Source organism: Gymnoscopelus braueri (genome assembly GCF_963280865.1).
Source record: "Gymnoscopelus braueri genome assembly, chromosome: 20".
In the NCBI taxonomy this organism is placed as follows: Eukaryota; Metazoa; Chordata; class Actinopteri; order Myctophiformes; family Myctophidae; genus Gymnoscopelus; species Gymnoscopelus braueri.
In genome coordinates this window covers 2,848,551-2,869,469 of record NC_137622.1, presented here as the reverse complement: position 1 = coordinate 2,869,469, position 20,919 = coordinate 2,848,551, and the positions used below count along the sequence as shown (strand labels likewise).

The 20,919-nt window shown below is 41.6% G+C and overlaps 2 protein-coding genes across 4 annotated transcripts in view; one reads left to right on the top strand and one right to left on the bottom strand.

The window, feature by feature from the left end:
• The window catches only part of fgf20b (fibroblast growth factor 20b), a gene marked incomplete at its 5' end in the record, with an annotated part of 338,476 nt that overhangs the window by 186,150 nt on the left and 131,407 nt on the right, over positions 1–20,919 (bottom strand). The window lies entirely within an intron of this gene.
• The window catches only part of n4bp3 (NEDD4 binding protein 3), a 48,709-nt gene continuing 33,330 nt past the window's right edge, over positions 5,541–20,919 (top strand). Inside the window, exon 1 of one of the 3 annotated variants that reach the window (XM_080416235.1) lies at positions 5,541–5,703. The gene's annotated coding sequence lies outside the window, so the exon portion shown is untranslated. Of the gene's footprint in view, positions 5,704–5,875; positions 5,975–20,919 lie in introns of those variants that run through there. The other 2 variants (XM_080416238.1, XM_080416236.1) reach the window with 2 other exon arrangements.

Here is a 20,919-nt window from a genome sequence, read left to right as displayed (position 1 = left end):
TCATTTGATTTAGCTATTTTGTCTCATCTGTTTAAGAAAGTAGGTAGCTGATATATTGCACTTTTACCTTAGCGCTAGGTATACTCTTGGTTGCTTGTTTTTGCAGGAAATGCACTTAAGACTTCTGGTGATTAGTAGTTTCTTTCCCTACCTATGTTGAATGCACTTATTGTAAGTCGCTTTGGATAAAAGCGTCTGCTAAATGACTGTAATGTAATGTAATAATGGTGTCTTACTGATATTATCTGTATTATAAATGTTGTAAATGAAGAAACAAGATGAAAATGAAGAAGAGAAGAGGAAACAAGGAGATGAAGATGAAGAGAAGTAGTTGAAGATGAAGAGAAGAAGATGTATGACATCTAAAATCGTCCACCAAGTCAGGCGGAGGTATGACTTCTCAAATCGGCCTCTGAGTCAGGTGCAGATATGGTGTCTCAAATCGGCTTTTGAGTCAGGTGGCGGTGTGGCTCCTCAACTTGATTTCTGAGTCAGGTGGCAATATGGTGTCTCAAATCGATTTCTGAGTCAGGTGGCGGTATGACGTCTCACATCGGCCTCCTAGTTAGGCTGCGAAGATGAAGAGGGACAAAATTAAGAGAAGTCAAAGATGAAGGTGCGGCAGTGGCTCAGAGGTAGAGTGGGCGGTAGAGCGTCCGGATGGCAACCGCGAGGTTCCCATTTCGATCCCGGGCTCCCCCAGAGTTAGTGTCAAAGTGTCCTTGAGCAAGACACTGAACGCCTAATTGCTCCCGATGAGCAAGCATGTTGGTGCCTTGCATGGTTTCCTCCGCCAACGGTGTATGGATGTGTGTGTGTGAATGTAATGCACAATCTATGTAAAGCGCTCTGGATAAAAGCGCTATATAAATGCACCATTTACCATGAAGAGGAGGTTGTATGCGTGCTTGTTTTTTACGTAAGTATTAACTGGGTAAGTATGAAAACATTTCCCCTTTCCCAGTGCATCCAGGAGCTGTTTCCTACATAGTATTGTAAATGTTCATTTATTTTGTATGGTTTTTAAAATGTATCTTAATGTGTTTGCTTTAATCTTTATATTTGTATTGTAAATGTTCACTACTCTTTTTTATATGTCTTTAATCTGCATCATATTGGTGTTTTACTGGTTTAATCCTTATTGTTAATTTTCATTATTTCTTTTATCTGTGTTTAATCTGTATCATAATGGTGTCTTACTGGTATTATCTGTATTATAAATGTTGTAAATGAGGAAATGAGATGAAAATTAAGAAGAGAAGAGAGAACGATACGATACGATAATACTTTATTGTCAGTTCACACTGAAATTTGTCTTGCGACCCAGCAGCCATGTATGCAACAATAAACAGTACACACATTTGACATGACACAAGAAAAACAAAACAAAATACATACATAAAGACATACAAAGACAAGAGCAGTGTCCACCTCTCAGCCTACCCCTGGCCTATAACTCCTGATTAAGCCTCAGTGTCGTCTGATGGACAAAGGACCTCTTCAGTTTGACCTTATTGTATGTAGGAACACTGTATCTCCTTCCTGAAGGCAGCAACCTATATTCTCCATACAAAGCATGGCTAGTGTTTGAAGTGATATTCCTTGCCAACCTTATCATACTGTCATTATACGTAGTTGTATAGAGCCTCTGAAGTGGTTGTCCAACAATCTTTGAACAAATGTTCAGTTGCTGCAGCAGTTGTGACTTTAAGGCTACGGACAGACATCCATACCAGGTGGTACTACAGTACTGAAGAACACTCATAATAACAGAAGTGAAAAACAAAAGAAGAATCTGTCTGCTAGCACCAAAAGATCTCAGACGGCGAAGGAAATAGACTCTTTGCTTTGTCTTCTTACCCACTGATTCAATCTGGTCTTTCCATGACAGAAGGTGGTCAATTACTACTCCTAACAAGGAGATGAAGATGAAGAGAAGTAGTTGAAGATGAAGAGAAGAAGAAGATGTATGACATCTAAAATCGTCCACCAAGTCAGGTGGTGGTATGACGTCTCAAATCGGCCTCCGTATGGCAACCGCGAGGTTCCCATTTCGATCCCAGGCTCCCCCAGAGTTAGTGTCGAAGTGTCCTTGAGCAAGACACTGAACCCCTAATTGCTCCCCATGAGCAATCATGTTGGTTGCATGGTTTCCTCCGCCATTGGTATATGGATGTGCGTGTGTGAATGTAATGCACAATCTATGTAAAGCGCTTTGGATAAAAGCGCTATATAAATGCACCATTTACCATGAAGAGGAGGTTGTATGCGTGCTTGTTTTTTACGTAAGTATTAACTGGGTAAGTATGAAAACATTTCCCCTTTCCTTACAGGTCCTGTATCATCACTGATGATCCTTCCCATTGCATCCAGGAGCTGTTTCCTGCATAATATTGTAAATGTATAGTTATTTTGTATGGTCTTTAATCTCTATCTTAATATGTTTGGTTTACTGTTTTATGTCTTTAATCTGTATTACAATGGTGTTTTGCTGGTATTATCTGTGTTATAAATGTTGTAAATGAAAAAACGAGATGAAGACGATAGGAAACAAGGAGTCAGGTGGCGATATGGCGTCTCAAATCGGCTTTTGAGTCAGGTGGCGGTGTGGCTTCTCAAATCGATTTCTGAGTCGGGTGGCGGTATGGCGTCTCACATCGGCCTCCTAGTTAGGCTGCGAAGATGAAGAGGGACAAAATGAAGAGAATTCAAAGATGAAGGTGCGGCAGTGGCTCAGGGGTAGATTGGCCGGTAGAGCGTCCGGATGGCAACCGCGAGGTTCCCATTTCGATCCTGGGCTCCCCCAGAGTTAGTGTCGAAGTGTCCTTGAGCAAGACACTTTAATCTGTATCATATTGGTGTCTAACTGGTTTTATCTGTATTATAAATGTTGTAAATGAGGAAACGAGATGAAAACGAAGAAGAGAAGAGGAAACAAGGAGATGAAGATGAAGAGAAGTAGTTGAAGATGAAGAGAAGAAGGAGATGTATGATCTAAAATCGTCCACCAAGTCAGGCGGTGGTATGCACCTGTATTCAACGGCATCATGAGGCCGTCTCTCATGCTGACTTGATGAATATGTGGAAAGTATATGGTAACGGTATGTGTCTGAATTGATGTCTTCTTGTGTGTTTGAGATAAAGCTGTAGTTTTCCAACCTGTTGAATCATGCAGTCATTGCCATTGGTCTACCAGTAGATGGCAGCACTCAACATTATATTTCATTACATTACTTGAGTGAAATAAAATGTTTTTGGTACTAATGTGCACCACAGCTTGCAGTAAGTGAGTGTAGTGTTTAAGGGGTTTCGCTTAAAGCTGTGATCCGTAACTTTCATGTTCTACCCAGGATTTTAACCCTGGTCTATGTGATAGACCAACATTCTACTGCCCTGTCAAGACAGAATTCCCTCATGTCCAGGGCCCAGGGGAGATATTGTCCTTATTAGCTCAAGGCAGTGCTACTTGTCAACTGGTAGGTGTCCTACCTGACGCCAGGGTCTAAATATCTGAACGGAGGAGTTGGGAGATCACCTCCAACCACTGCAAGTGTATAGTATTGAAGGTGCAGTTGTTTTGTTAAAATAAGAGTTAAATAGCTCTTAATTATTAGAGTTGAATGTCAAAGCTGGCTCTTGCTATGGCAAATAAAGGGGAAGGGAGACCAAGGTAAAAGTGTAACAAATAACGTTTATTAACTAATCAGACTAACAAAAAGCAAATAAAGCATAAATGAATGTGCAAACAAAGCATGATAGGGCTAAGGATGCAATGTGGTGTGGAGTCACAAGTCAGTAGTGTGTAAGTGTATGCATGAGTGGAACATGGTGTAGTGCAGGGTGTGTGGATGGAAAGCAATGTCAAAACCTAAAGTTGGAAACCTAATGGAAAGCTGAGTGGAGGTTGGTAGAAGACAGCAGGTCTGTCTCCTCTGGATCTCTCTGAAGAGGGTCATGAATATGAGTCGAGCTTGTAGGCTTCTGGAGGCACCGGGCCCAGGTGCCCTGCTCCATGAGCCATGAAGCCTGATTGCAGGAACCCCACCCTGCTCACCTATGAAGAAGCAGAGTTGGTTGGCAAGGCAACCCCACTGACACACACCCACTATAGCCCAGGTTGGGGCATCACAATGACCATGATTCATGGACATGAAGTGTTACCCTTGTCTCCAGGTGGAGTGGTCCTGCTGGCTGCTGGTCCACACTAACACCTCCAATGTAACGTCCGCTGCTTCTTCTGCACAGCACGTCTGCAATACAGAGGACATGAGCTTTTAACCACATGAACCCTATAGCCTCCCTATTCTGGGCATGTTAGAATAGGCAAACATTATGGAAAAGCAGTGATTAAATGTGTTTCAATTTTATAAATATTTCACCAATGGATGGTATTAACAAGAGCTGAATATTTGGCAAAAATAGCTAATCTACAAGCTGCAATGTGCTGCAACGCATTGAGAGCTTGTAGATGGCCCCCTCCTTTTTTTCTTGTACACCAAATCTCTTTCTGACCTTGACTAGGCTGGCTCAATGGTGTTTATATCACTTCATAAAACCTCACTTATTAGACTTGCTATCAAGTACTGTACTTGTGTAAATGTACTTAGTTACTTTACACTATTGGATTTACAGCTACTGTCATGATATGACAGTCATGTATCAGGGCTAATAGACCGCCGAAGTCTGACGTCATTTACACATCCTTTGTTTGTCTACCTGGTTTGCAGTTTTCCACCCCCGTTCTGAATCCCATAGATGTATTTAATATCGCGTCAAATAAGAACTGTGTTCCAAAAATAAACACATGACCACGGCGGTTTGACTCTTATGGATATGAAGCATCAACTGACGGTGAGAAAACGATAATGTTACTTCCGCCGAATTAGTTACATTTTCGCCAGAAACAGACTGTATCAAATATAAGTGACTGACTATCATAAACGATACAGAACCTCCTCCCTGACAATAACGCCGACACGCGGTGTTTATTTTTGGACCACAATTCTTATATGAGACGATTCTAAGATGACCCAATGTTATTCTCCATAGAGAAATTACTTCCGCAAACCTGGGGATGAACGAGTGACGTCAGGACTTCGGTGCTCTATAACATAGGACGTTGGTTCTCAAAGTGGGGGGTTCCAGGGGGTCCCCCAGCTAAATGTGTTAATATAGCATCACAATACTTTTGACCACATTAACCTTTTATACTTTGGCTATTCAAAAATAGCAGATATACAAGCTTATGAGTCCCTGGAACAAAATATTTTGATGGGGGTCCGCGGCCAAATACATATCATTTTGGGGGTCCTTGACATGAAACAGTTTGAGAACCACTGACGTAGGACACCAAGCAACATGTCTCTTATCGAACTGTTCCGACGCTAGATGGCGACATAACACAGTTAAGTTGTCCCCCCCCCCCCCCCCACAGCTATCTAAACATGGGACAAGGAGCACATGCGTCTCTCCCTCAGCCTCCCACAGTCCCGATCATAGACTCCCTCTTCAAATCTCCGAGAGGGAAACGAGCAGCAGCCTGAGCCTGAGCCAGTGTCTCTCCGCTCCTCGCTCTGCGTCGGACCGCTGCTGAATCTGGAAGTAAACAATCTTCCAGTCCAAGCCAACCTGCTGCTATCTAACCAGCCACATCGTCGTCCAATACAGAAAGTAGGTTGTGGTGTATCTACCATGCACAATATGGTGAGCAGCGTCCGTTTTATACTGGTTTCTGTTGCAATCCGCAGCATTGCAGCCGGATTGTGATGTTTGATCTGATGCATGGCTACTTGCATGAGCATGACGAGCAGCATGCCCCTGTTGGAAAACTTTACATGAAGTAGATTGGATCGAATTATTATATTTCTGGAACCATCATCATTCATTGCAGATAGTTGGGTTTGCGTTGCGTTGGACGCCACCGTGTTTGAGGCAAAAGAAAAAGGAGAAAGAAAATTATAATCCTAATAATCAGGTACAGTAGTCGGTCCTTTCTGCATCACTTGCTTATTACTAATGAGTAACCTATTGCATTGTTATAATGTTTGCATTTCCGAAGAGAAAGGCTTTCAGGTCCCTTCGTGTGTGTGTGTGGCAATGTAAACGTACTGTATGTTTTCTCATGCCAATAAAGCCCTTTGAATTGTGTGTGTGTGTGTGTGTGTGTGTGTGTGTGTGTGTGTGTGTGTGTGTGAGAGGGAGAGAGAGAGAGAGCACTACAGTATTTGTTTTACACAATCCTGTCAACTTTGGTGGTCTCTGGACACAGTGAGTGGACAGTGCCAAGTTTTAGCCCCCCTCCATGTCTGTCTGTCTGTCTGTCTGTCTGTCTGTCTTTGATTGATTGATTGATTGATTGATTGTTGATTGAATAAATAGTGCAGTGGTGGTACAATTATACAATGATGCTAAAAGGATAACACAAAAAGTCCTAAGGGCTTGTTTCCAGTGTGGTCCTATGTCTGTCTGTCTGTCTGTCTGTCTGTCTGTCTGTCTGTCTGTCTGTCTGTCTGTCTGTCTGTCTGTCTGTCTGTCTCCCACTGCGGTGTGTAGAAATGTGTTTGGCCTGTTGTAAATGTTTGGGTTGGAGCTGCTCGCACCCCTGTCTCCTTTGATACCCAGGAGGAGCTTTGAGACAAAAGGCAGTGTGTGTGTGTGTGTGTGTGTGTGTGTGTGTGTGTGTGTGTGTGTGTGTGTGTGAGAGGGGGGGGGAGGCACTAGCACAGTCTTTCAGACTGTCAGGCTGTTGTCGTGGAGACCAGGGGCCAAAGGTGACCTTTGATTTGACCTGGCGTTTCTCGGGGTGTGACGGAAGGGAGGGGCGGGTTGGTCCCCCCCCCCACCTGGTTGTTTGACAGGGGCTCTTTATCCAAGTGTATGGCACCCATCCATTCCCTACTGCACTGAGTTATCAACACTTGACTTGTTTCAGTGGGAAACAAGGAGACCTTACCTCATTGATTCTGAGCGTTTTTAATTTCAAGGACCCCCGGTCTGATATGCATTAGGCCACGGACCCCCGTTTGATACCATCTCTCTACTCCGGGGCTCCAATCTATTAACCGCTATTGTCATTGTTTGATGTGCATACGACTTTTGTCTTCAGATAGTCAACTCAACATGTATCTTACCTTTAATATTCATATTAAAGTAATGACTCATTCTTTATTAGGTTCTATTATATGCTTGTATTATTCTAATTAGCGGCCTTTATCAAGACATAAAAGCAATGGCAGTTTTCACTGTCTTGCACTGGTTGATCACGCCAGCCTTAGAAAACGGCTAAGTGATCTTATATCTTAAAACAGGGGTCTTCAACGTTTTCAGCCCAAGGACCCCGTACGTAGCTGAGAGAGAGATGAAGCAGGGAGCCCCACTATATTGTTTTTTTGTGTTTCAGATTAAACTTTTTTTCCCTCTACACCTCTGTACCTCTTTGCCAAAAATAGCCGATCTACAAGCTCACAACGCCTCGCAGCGCGAGGCATTGTGAGCTTGTAGATCTGCTATTTTCGGCTAATGTTCTCCTCAGAATAGGGATGCTATAGGGTTCAAGTGGTTGTGTAAAAAAAACATCCTCTCACACAAACATTTGGCGGACCCCCTATAGTAGCTCTGAGGACCCCCTAGGGGTCCCGGACCCTCGGTTGAAGACTCCTGTCTTAAAAGGTTGCCCACCCCTGGCTTAGAATGTTGTAGTGGTGAACTGGCACGTGATTCTCACATATTGTACACTTATTTTATGTTTGACACACACCCCAGTATCTGTACAGTATCTGCTATACTTAATCATCAGTCTTGAGCTTTGTGATTAGATATGTAGATATGCTTGTTGTGACACCATGCACTCTACTTTATCAAAGATACTGCAGGCCCAAGCATAAAGGATGTCACAGTTGTCAAGTAAAACTCATCTTCTTATTAGAACGTCCTGTTTTTGTGTGCTTAGCTCTCTCAGTATATATTCAGAGTATACTGTATACACGTGGTTTTCAAACGTTCTAATTCCAAGGACCCCCATGACTCAGAGAGTGTACAAAATCTACAAATGGAACCAAATGGACCCTTATGGAGTCCATTTGATGATTTGGGTGGGTGGTAGGGGCACTTTTCCCCCAGAATAACATATTTTATTAACTTTGTCAGAATCTTTGTTGTTACATCACAGGTTTACAGGTGTAAAACAGTGGGTGAAATTAGTTTTTGATTGTTTCCAGAAAGAGAAACCTCTCCTCTGGGGGGGGCAGGGGAGAAAGAAAAAGAAGGAATCAAAGAAAGACAACATACACAGCATATCCATCCGAACATTATGTACATGAGGTATTAGAAATAAGGTGCATGAGCATACCAGCTGGTATATACTGTTCATAACAGTAAGGTCAGAAATTCACAGACATGTGACGTAAAGTCATTAAGTAGATTGAATGGGCACAACGCCACTGGCTGAGGGCGTTGAGTTGACTGCTGCAAACGCTCACTGTCAACAGCGATGTTGGGAGCTCAACATGACAGATCCTTCTTCCAGACAGTCAGAGAGCATGCTGTGTTAGGTTATCATCACCCTGCAAAAATGCATTTCCAGGACGGAGAGGAGAGGTGTTGTTATCTCATTCCAGCCTCCTCCTTTCTTCTGTCAGAGGTGTGAGAGCTCTGGCCAACAGATAATACATACCATTCTGAGCACCTTTTTTTCTTACTGCCCCAAATTAGGGCTGCAACTGTCGAATATATCCTTAGCGATGATTGTATCGATTACTATTTTGGTGAATCGAATAGTCAAGAATATATATATTTTTAAAACGTGTTTCTTACATTTCTCACATGTTATGTTTTACATAACATAACAACTGTTGAGAAAAACTTTCGCACACCTAGATTAAAGGCTTAAGAGCAGGTGCGTAGGCAAACAAGTGCACATCAATAATAAAAGAATACGCCCACACACTGCCGAACTGCACGGTACAGGAGTGGATTTATTGAAGGAGAGGCAACGTTTCGGTCACTGATGACCTTCTTCAGGAAGGTCAGGAAGAAGGTCATCAGAAACGTTGCCTCTCCTTCAATAAATCCACTCTTTTATTATTGACATAACATAACAAAACAATAGATCTAAATAACTACATTTTGGTTTTGACTGAAAAAATCCTCGTCGACCAAAACAAACTGCGACAACACCAATGTGTTTCTGCAGGTAAACACCACCACACTACTCCAGTAGCTGATAATAACTGCTGATATAGAGGGAAATATAAGGGAAGCGCGTAAAAATATATATTTATTATTTTGTTATGTGAACACAGGGCAAAGTTACACAGTATGCCTTTAATAATTGATCAAATTGATTAGTTTGATTAACTGTTACACCCCTATACCTCATTTAACTGGGTTTAGAGAGATTCTCTGAGCCCAGCCTATTAACAGTGCTGCCTCATTCTCTGAGCCCAGCCTATTAACAGTGCTGCCTCATTCTCTCTCTGCTCTCCTCTGCTCTCAGCACAATGTGCCAGCCAGACAGCTGATGTAGTGATGTCTTCATTCAGCTGTCTAAGTTCCCAGGGGGTTGACACTCCCCTGGCAGGCATGTGTGTGTGTGTGTGTGTGTGTGTGTGTGTGTGTGTGTGTGTGTGTGTGTGTGTGTGTGTGTGTGTGTGTGTGTGTGTGTGTGTGTGTGTGTGTGTGTGTGTGTGTGTGTGTGTGTGTGTGTGTGTGTGTGTGTGTGTGTGTGTGTGTGTGTGTGTGTGTGTGTGTGTGTGTGTGACTGTGCATATGTGTGGCACTTGAAAGCGCTGGCAGCTGATGAAACAGTAATTGTGCTGACCATTAGATGTCTGCCGGCCATTTGCTCAGCTCTGCTTAGCCAAGCAGTGTAAGTGCGGAATGACTTAGAAACATGATGTCCCATATCTGAACCGGAGCACAGCCGCCCGTATAGAATGACATGCATATGTCAAGCTACGTTACAAGTAATTTACTTATACTTCATGTGAATCTCTCTCACCCTCCCACGAGAAAATGCCATCACAACAGGATTCCCCTTTCACTTATGCTGTACATAGTATAGACTAGTATAGACTTGGATCATGTGTATGTACGTACATCAGAAAGAAGTCATTCTAAAGGCAAGGATCAAAATCACAGCATCTTGACAGAGTATAATTAGCTGTGGACTGTATCTGTGACAGAGAGGTAATAGCTGAATAAATAAGAGCCATGGAGAAAAAGGTAGAAAAATATCCATAACCCATTAAGACCTGAGGCCGATTCTCCAAATTCTGAAAAAAGTATGTTGCTATATCAGTGGTGCACAAACCTTTTCATGTCAAGGACCCCCAAAATTGTATGTATTTGGCCTAAAATCTAAAATGACACAGATGCTTTCCAAGTTTTAATGGGTTAAAAGATGGAAACATTCCTGAAATGTCAGATTCAACAAATTATTGTTTTGACTGCAAGAGCAGCATGTCGAAATCTTATTTAAGCTCATCTCAGACACATCTGCAGAAGAAATATTGGATTGTGCAAGTTTTGTTTTTGTTTGTTTGTTTCAAAACTAAGGATAAACCACCGCAATTAATAATTCATATTTTTCTCTGTAGAAGTGCATGACTTATGAGTGGATGGGAGGTCAGTCAGGCGTAGCACAGATGGTACAGCGTAGAGAGCACAGTCTGTTATAGTGGTGTCTGTCTGTGTGTTGCTTGACGAGATTCGCCTGAGGCCAGCCAGCCAGCCAGCCAGCTAATCAAGCACTAATCACCCCTGTCTTCCACTGACTGGATTCGAGCCCACCTTTGGTCCTCAACTCCGTTTTTCTCTCCTCTACTATGTCCCCCTCTCCCCCATCTCTCTTCAGTGTTTACTCCTTAAAGGAGTAGTTCACCCAAAAAAGTACTTATTTTCTATCAATTACACACCCCATGAAGCCTTGAATTCATGGAGACTTTTTTGTTTTTGTCACATTCCCAAACCAATAATTCGATGACCGGGTCATCGGTCAGTAGGAGAGTCGGTAGGAGACTCAATTGAAGACTCCACCGGTCAACAAAAAAGTCTCCATGAATTCAAGGCTTCATGGGGTGTGTAATTGATAGAAAATAAGATTTTTTTTTGGTGAACTACTCCTTTAACTCAAGGCTGTCAAGGAAGGCTTATCATGTTGGCCTATTCTCTCTCTTTCTTTCAATTTTGGGGAAATTGTAATAATTTAGAATTTTCTTTTATATAAATATTCTCTTCTGGGGGTCCCTGGAAACATTTTCAGATGGGGGTCCGCAGCCAAACACATATCAGTTTGGGGCTCCTTGACTTAAAAAAGTTTGAGAACCTGTACTAGGGTATCTGATTATTGCTCTGAGGGGAGAGTGTCATGCTCTAGTTGGGATTTCCACTTTCTGCTGTGGCTGGCTCAATCTGCTCTCTGAGCCTCCTGGCCCTGCCATGAAAGCCTCTCATTGGCAACAACATTTACAGTGGGACTCGGCCTGTATCACAGGGCAACATGTACGGATATGACAACCACTGGACATTAGGGCTGTGAATCTTCTGCTATCTCACATTTCGATTCCGATTCTGGGGGTCACGATTCAGATTTTTTCTAAACAAACGATTCTCGATTCAAAAACGTTTTTTTCCTGATTCAAAAATGTTTTTTTTTTTAATTCAAATATTATTTATTTTCCGATTCAAAACGATTCTCGATTAAAAAACGTTTCCCCCTATTCAGTCCAGAACTTGGCACCTCTCAAAAAAATCATTATACAAAAATCTAAAATCTTTTCTTTTTATTTTTTATCGATTCTGAATCGTCCAACATGAGAATCGCGATTCGTATTTGAATCGGTTTTTTTCACACACCCCTACTGGACATACTGTAAGGTCATCCAGTCCAGGAGGTCAAAGCCACATACCTGACCGTTTCATCATCAGATGGTAATGGCTGGAAATAGCTGCCGTCATAAGATAAGATAAGACCTTCATTGATCCCGCGTGGGAAATTCAGTCACCAAAGGCAGCACAGGAGTGAAGATACAGTTACAGGGCTATATATAAAGAATATACTATAGATACAGCAGGGTTAAAGTCATCACACAAAAAAAGAGCACCACCAAATAAACAACAGTATACACCACCCTCAACAAACCTTGCATTAATATACAGGACAGAATAAATAATAAGAATAATACACACTGTAACCATGTGATGTCAGATCCTTACTGTCCTTACAGCAATTAACTGTTGTTACTACAGAGCAGTGGTGTTAAGTAGCTAAGTACATGTACTCAAGTACTGTACTTAAGTACATTTTTAGGTATTTTTACTTTCTTCAGTATTTACCATTTTCAATACTTTTACTTCTAGCTCAAAATATTGTACTTTTACTCAACTACAATTATATGAAAACTTTAGTTACTAGTTACTTTGTAGATTTTGATTATTATTACAAAATACACTAACCACTTCAGCCCTAAATATATTTCGGCCATTTGAAAATAGCAGATCTACAAGCTCACAATGCTTCACGACGCGACACATTGTGAGCTTGTAGATCGGCTATTTTTTATACTTTTTGAAGTTCTGCATTCTGCACAATGAGTACTTTTACTTTTGGTACTTTGAGTATATTTTGATGCCGATACTTTTGTACTTTTACGCAAGTACATTTTGAATAAGGGACTTCTACTTGTAACAGAGTATTCCTACATTGCAGTATTGATACTTTTACTTAAGTAAAAAAAAAGATTAGTACTTTTTCCACCACTGCTACAGAGCTAATTAGACTATTGAACTAGCCGAGCGACCATCATGTTAGCATGACAGCAGTCAGAGCAGAAGACATCTCTGTCTGTGTAAGTACTGTTGCTACAATGTAACCGATGATCAGTTACTGTATCTGACAGAAGGAATTAATTAGGGAGTCCTCTGCACTGAATACGATACGATACGATACGATAATACTTTATTGTCAGTTTGCACTGAAATTTGTCTTGCGACCCAACAGCCATGTATGCAACATATAACAGTACACACATTTGACATGACACAAGAAAACAACAAAATACATACATAAAGACATGCAAAGACAAGAGCAATGTCCACCACTCAGCCTACCCCTGGCCTATAACTCCTGATTAAGCCTCAATGCCGTCTGATGGACAAAGGACCTCTTCAGTTTGACCTTATTGTATGTAGGAACACCTCTTCAGTTCAGAATGTGTAATTATGTGCTTTGCCACTGAGGAAAGCTCAAGACAAGAGACTCAAAGTTGTGTTGATTAATTTAGAACAGAAGAGCAATTTGGCACATCTATTCCTTGAGACAGGTGTGTAGGAGAGAGACAAATTGATAATAATAAAATAAAAAAATCCTGCACACACCTGCATACGGTATATTTACTGCGAACAATGGCAATGCATTTCGGCGCTAGAACTTCATCCATTCATAGTTTGTGAGAATTAAATAGGGAGTGGCCGCAAGCCTGCAATCAATTAAAATCCTGTTGTGCAATATGCAGTAAATTGTGAATACCAAACATCAGTTTACTATATGACTCATGCATGGAGTAAGAAAAGTTAAACATACTGACAATCATAAGTGTACCCCCCAAAAACTTACAATAAAATGTATCCAGGACTTTTGAATGAATACAATGTTATTTAACCAATCTGTATGGCAGATTATGTTAATTGCATAATGTCGTAGTTGTGTAAAATACTATACCATACAGATTGGTGAAAATAATGTTCTATTCTTTCAAATAAGTTCCAAATTGTACCTTTAAATGCTATTCACAAATATCTAAAAAAAAAGTTCCCTAAAAAACATAAATAAAGGACCCAGTTATAGGGTCTGTTGGTTGATTGATGCGGTTTGCGCACATTGCCAAGTTCATCCACAAATGTAACCTGAAAAATCTGGGAATGTGTATTTGATACCCATTTAGATTTTTCGGGGGGTACATTTATGATTGTCACTATGCAGAGTGTATGTAATGTATGTCATAAACAGTCGATCAGTGGTTCTCAAAATGGGGTCTGGGGACCCCCAGGGGTCTTTGAGGGGTTTTCCAGGGGGTCCCCAGCAAATTGAGTTCATATCAGTTTAACCACTAACTCTATATACATTGGCTATTTGAAAATCGCAGATCTACACGCTCGCTTGTAGAACATTTTAACAACCCAAATCTTGTATGTGGTCCCTGGCACAAATTTTTTAAAATGGGGACCTGCAACCAAATAATGAAACGGTTTGAGAAACAGTGCAGTAGATAACTGATGTTTGGTATTTATGTTTTTATGGTATATTGCACATGGGGATTGTAACTGATTGCAGGCTTGCGGTCACTCCCTGTTTAAAGATGGCTTTTCAATCATTGTCACAAACTACTGGCACTGAAATGTCACAATAAATATTTGTATCATATATATATATTTTTTGCACGTTTTCTTGCATTGAAAAATTAAAAATAAATCAACAACTGCCAGATCAGTAGGTTTGAACAGATTTATATCCTTATTCCTGGCTGCTTCGTCTTTGGTGGAAAACTGAACAGAACACGCCCTAGTTAATCATTAGGTCCAACTGTTAGGTGTTTCAAAAGGCAAATGTCTTCGAAAGTGTGTTGAGTGTGCAGAGTGGCAATGGCAGAATGAATCAAACATTTATTAGCCCACTGACCTAAATAATATGGATTTTCATTTCCAAATATCCGACATGCTTGTGGTTCTTTAATTGATTGTGCTGAGAGACCTTTACCAGTCAAGGTAGGATAAATTAAGAGCTTCTCATCCATTTGTGTTTTTTGTAGTATTCAAATCAATTCTGCCAATATGTTGCCTGGATCTGGTTGCATATCGTTGCTGTCGGGCAGAAACCTTGTATCTCCATGTTTCAATGTTAGTATGTTTCTCCATAAATCAATGTCCTACTTCGTCATACAAGAGTGTCACGAAAAAGGAGAAACATAGACGAGCTCACATTGTGTCGCAATGCAACGTGTTGTGAGCTTGTAGATCGGCTTGCTATTTTTGAAACATTTTGAAAGTTAAAGTGCTTACAGTAAGTGTGTCTATGGGTTTTGTAAATATTCAATCAATGAAAAGTATCAACAAGAGTGTGTGACTAAATAATAACTACATTGGATCCATTGGAACGCAGGTTATTTTTGTTTTCCATTTCCTGAAAAGTTTGGACATACATAAGGTTTTCCACCCGACAGCCATATTTACAGCTTAGAACAGCGCTACTCAACCCGCGGGCCGCATGCGGCCCCAACGCAGCGTCTTGGCGGCCCTCATGTTTTTTTTTTTTTTTTTTAAGCACAGGATAAAAATAAACATTTCCGTTCAAATATATGTGTTGGTAATTTTTTTTTCAAAAACAAACAGACAGACATACATACATACAGGTGCGTCAATTGTTACAGGTATAATGCATAGTTTTCTATGCATTTCGTTTTTTTTGGGGGGTTTGACCCCCAATTTTGCTTCGCCGCGGATAGGTGTCCGTTAATTCAATCTCTGGGAGTTGGCAACCCTAACCTTGCCATACCTTAGCTTTTGCTGAACTGATGCCACTGGACATACACACAAAGTAAACAGGTACACTTTCAATATGATGTCAAAAAGTACATTTTCTTATAACAATAACAATGTGTAGTGTGTGTTACAAAATCCAAAATAGGACTGTCATGTTTAGCTGGCGGCCCCTTGGACTTTTGGTATTTTGCTGAGTGGCCCCTGAGCCATCTTAAGTTGAGTAGCCCTAGAAGAATCTCAGGTCATTTCTTCAAGTCTCTGGCTCTCAAACCTGCCATTGTATCAAGACCAGAAGCCATGTGGTGGTCCTCAGACAAACAGTGGTTTTATTCTCGCGGGGACAAGCAGGACCCTGTATGACCTTCGCTTGGTAAAGGTCGTACTATAGACCCTGTACCGAGGCCTTTGTCTGTAAATGTCACCGGCTCAGAGGGAGGACGGATGTGCTGCTGCTGTAGAGTGACAATGCCTTGTCGTGGAACTATTGTCTAGAAGAACGCTGGCTGCACAACTTTTTTTCCCTGGAGCCCCCCTTCTTACATCTGACAAAGCTGAGACCCCCCCCACACATGCGTACGCACTTAACATTTTAACCGCTTAAAAATGTTGGTGTGCTCCACAATGACGTTACACATGTGGGAGTTAGTTATGATTTTGTGCAACTTGTTTAAAATGTTGGACTGCCTCCAACATACATGGCTTGATTGCCCCCTCTGTGATATTTGGTGCACCCTGTACCGGTCTAATGTGGCCTGTTTCCCTGTGATAGAGGTGCACTCATCCACCATGCCTTCACCTCGGCACACCAGGGTTATCGTCTCCTTGTGTTTTCATTGATCATCATGCTGCTTATCTCCCGCGCTGCTCCCCCCCCACCAGCAACCTCTGTTTAGATACCAGCCACAAATGGATTCTCTGTGTTGTATGTTTTAGAGCCAGACAATATGGGTTGGGCAGATATATCGGCCATTATTTGACCTTTTTAACAACTTTGCTATCAGCAATTATGCAGCCAATGTGTCTGGATTTTCTTCTTTTTTTTTACCACTTTCAACCTTGCGTCCCTTTTTGGGCATACATGTCATTATAGGATTTTTTTTTTTTAAGTGTTTCAATTTTTTTTTAAATAGCAACTTATAATGCGTCGCAACGTGACACGTTGTGAACTTGTAGATCGGCTATTTTTGAATAGCTGTGCGATGTAACCTTCCTCTTCTGCCCCGCATTTGAACCCGGATCTCCTGCGAAAGTGCTGAAATATTTACCGTTGAGCTAATAGAGCCTGCCTGCTTGATCAGGGGATGAATTGAATCTTGACCTTCATCAAAATTTGTGTCAAGCCAGAAACAGGATCGTGTCAAAGGTCATGTTCCACCTAGACACAGGATCAATAGAAGAACAGGGAGACAAAATACAACCTCCACCCCAATCGTATAAGTTATATTGTATAAACATACTCTACCGTACAGATTGGAAAGAAATACATTTTATTCAAGAGTGACATAGTGCCGCTTTAAATAAAATAAATTCTAGTTAAATGTTCCCAAATAGAAACTTGTATCAAATCAAAGTTTTTCAAATTGATTGACAAAAGTTTGGTCAAAACATCGATAATCGGTGGTCTAGGTCTAGGACTAACCAAAATCGGGATCGGCATCGGGTCCAAAAATCTGGCATTGGGTGTCAGGCTCTACACTGTGTTTGTTTGCATAAGGCATAATGTGCAGAGAACACTTTAGCTGTTATCTGTTTAGTGTGTGAGTTGTAGCATTGTAGAACAAAAGGCCACGGCCCTCGTCTCTATATCTGTGTACCGTTTATTTATAATCGCCGGGCTCAAGTAGCGCCACCCCCCCCCCCCCCCCCCTCGCTGCCAGAGTACCGTTCCTTCCTATAACAGGATTTTTGGCCGGTTGCCTGGGTTCAGTTCTTTTACATAAAATCAATAATGTGGATTTAAAGGTTTACAGTCACGGCCATGACCTGATGATTGCTCCTCCATCAGATGAGATCAGAGTTAGCATGGAGTAAGTGCCTACGTCTCACTTCTAGTTGTGCATCCCTAATTTACTGGCCCTGTTGGTCTCTAGATTACTATTTCTATGCATTTGATGTATTACCTTGTGTTTTGCTTATTGTTAATCGCTCTGGATAAGAGCGTCTGCTAAATGCCTGAATTGTAAATTGACTATTTACCTTGTTGTTTTTTTATGGACTAGAGCGCATGCTTACTCTGCGTATTCCGATCTCGGACTTGTAAGTCGCCCTGGATAAGAGTGTCTGCTAAATGCTTAAATTGTAAACGTTAATTGTATCTGATGGACACTAATCGCTACTGTACTACTCGCGCAATTCTGCCGACGATATCTAGTCTCATATCACGATATCAGTTAATAGATCATCAGAATCACTTTAATACTTTAACCGCTTTAACCCTATACTTCGGCTATTTTCAAAGAAAAGAAAAATATGGAATATTTTAGAAACAATTTAACAACACAAATCATATATGGGGGGTCCCTGCCTGGCACACAATCTTTTCAGATGGGGGTCCACGGACCAAATACATATTGCCTTTGTCGGGTGGAAACCTCATATGTCCAAAACTGTTACTTTTTCACGATTCAAATTCAAAAGTAACAAAAGTAGCAGATCTACAAGCTCGAAAGATTGTGAATCTGATACTTTTGGTGCTTTTGTGTGACGCTGTAGTATGATCAATTAGGGCGTTAATTTAGGAAAAAACACAAACAGTTAGAATATGGAGATAGGAGGTTTCTGCCCGACGGTCGGTTGGTCCGTGGGCCCCATGCAGCCAGATGGTTTTATGAGCATTCTGTCGTCATGTTATGGTCCTGTGGAGCTTAGTGAGGAGGAAATGAGTCTGTGTCTAAATAGTTGTCTGGTCTGGTTGAGTCCAGCGGTCAGACAGGTAAAACAGTCTCACTCTCCCCTGTTGTCTGTCTCTCTGGTCTGGCTGGCCCGACCCGTCTCACTCTTCCCTGTCTCTGTCAACATTACTCTCTCGTATTATTGCATTACGCTCGCGCACGCACACATCACACATCACACATCACACATCACACACATTCACAAATAGACACACTGACACACACACACAGATAGACAAACACACACAGTGACACATGCACACTGACGCGCACACACAGAGACAAACACTGGTTCTTTCGCATTCTGTTCTTCTCTTACACCCTCATACTATTTTTATATCCATCTCCTACCCCACACACACACACACACACACACACACACACACACACACACACACACACACACACACACACACACACACACACACACACACACACACACACACACACACACACACACACACACACACACTTCCTTTGGTTGTAAGAACTCTGTAGACCAGCTGGGAGAGTTACTACTTAGAATCTGTGGAATCTGTGTGTGATTGGATATGCCTGGGGGGCCGGGGGGGGGGGGGGGGGGGGGGGGGCTGGGGGGGCAGGGCCTAATGACAAGGATACAGTGGCACCTGCTCAGCTGTGTTCATTCATTACACCAGTGGTTCTCAAAGTGGGGTCGGGGGACCCCCAGGGGTCCTTGGGGGGTTCCAGGGGGTCCCCAGCTAAAAGTAGTTAATATAGCGTCACAATAATTTTAACCACTTTATCCATTTATATGTTGGCTATTAGTACTTCGTGCTTTTTTTTTTTTTTTTTTACATAAATCTTCTCTTCTGGGGGTCCCTGCACAAAACATTTTCAGATGGGGGTCTGTGGCAAAATACATATTATTTTGGGGGTCCAGAAAAGTTTGTGAACCAGACAATGTGCAATACAGCTCTAATGAGGACTAGGGTTGCGACTATTGATTATTTTCGTAACGATTATTATATTGAAAACTTTTTTGATTTTTTTATAAAAATAAAAAAAGGAATAAAACGCTTAAAGGGTTGTTTGTGAAAAAACACAGCCTCCTCGCACACTAGAAGGACTATATCAGTCACCAGAACCAGGCACGTGTGTTTTCAATGAAGTTCAATGGGCTCATGTAGGAGGTGGGGCGTGTCTGATAAAATGAATCATCAAATATCGAAATAAATATTGAATCAAGCTACTTAAAAAACTGTCTGGGGTGCACACAAAAGCCAGAGTAGACGTTAAAATGACCCCAGAAGTGTTTTAAAGTGAGAAGAAGTGCTAGTTGATTTGATTGTTTTTTATTGTAGTGTTTGGCCAGACATTCCATTGTTGTTTCTGGAAGGCCTCTACTGGTTGATTCTCGGTACTCTGTCGATGCCAAGTTATGGTCCTAACTAATATCATTACTTCTTATTCCACTGTTCACGCCCCCTCTGTCGGTGCCAACTTCAGGAATTCTAGAGTCCTCCTCACCCCTTCCCCTCTCTGCCTGGCACCCAGATCAGCTCCTGGGCCCCTGATCACATGTTTGAACGGGGGAAGAAAGGAGAAAGGAAGGAGTCACTCTTTCCTGTGTGGGAGAAGAAAGGCAGAACAATGATCTCTATTTTGTCCCTAGCTCTGATGTGAGCGTCTCGCCGTCTCTCGCGTTTTGTAACCCGATAGCAGCCTGGCGGAACCCGTCCAACAGCCTCAGAGAGACTCTCTGTCCATTGTCCAAACAGTCCACACACACGCACACACACACACGCACGCACGCACACGCGCACACGCACGCACGCACGCACGCACGCACGCACACACACACACACACACACACACACACAGACACACACACACACACACACACACACACACACACACACACACACACACACACACACACACTCACAGTGGTGGAAAGTAACTAAGTACATTTACTTACGTACTGTAATATGTACAATTTTGAGGTAACTTTGTACTTTACTTGAGTATTTCCAATTTCCAATACTTTTACTTCTACTCCACTATATCTCAAAGGCAAATATAGTACTTTTACTCCACTACAATTATTTGACAACTTTAGTTACTAGTTACTTTTCAGATATAAATTATGATATTATGAAACATACATTAACCACCACTCAGCCCTATTTTATACATAGGCTATTTGAAAATAGCATCGCGACACGTTGTGAGCTTGTAGATCTGCTGTTTTCAAACATTTTTGTACTTTTACTTTTGGTACTTTAAGTACATTTTGATACCAATACTTTTGTACTTTTACTCAAGTAAATTTAGAATTCCTGACTTTTACTTGTAACTACATGTCTACATTGCAGTATTGATACTTTTACTTAAGTAAAACATTTGAGTACTTTTTCCACCACTGCGCGCACACACACACACACACACACACACACACACACACACACACACACACACACACACACACACACACACACACACACACACACACACACACACACACACACAC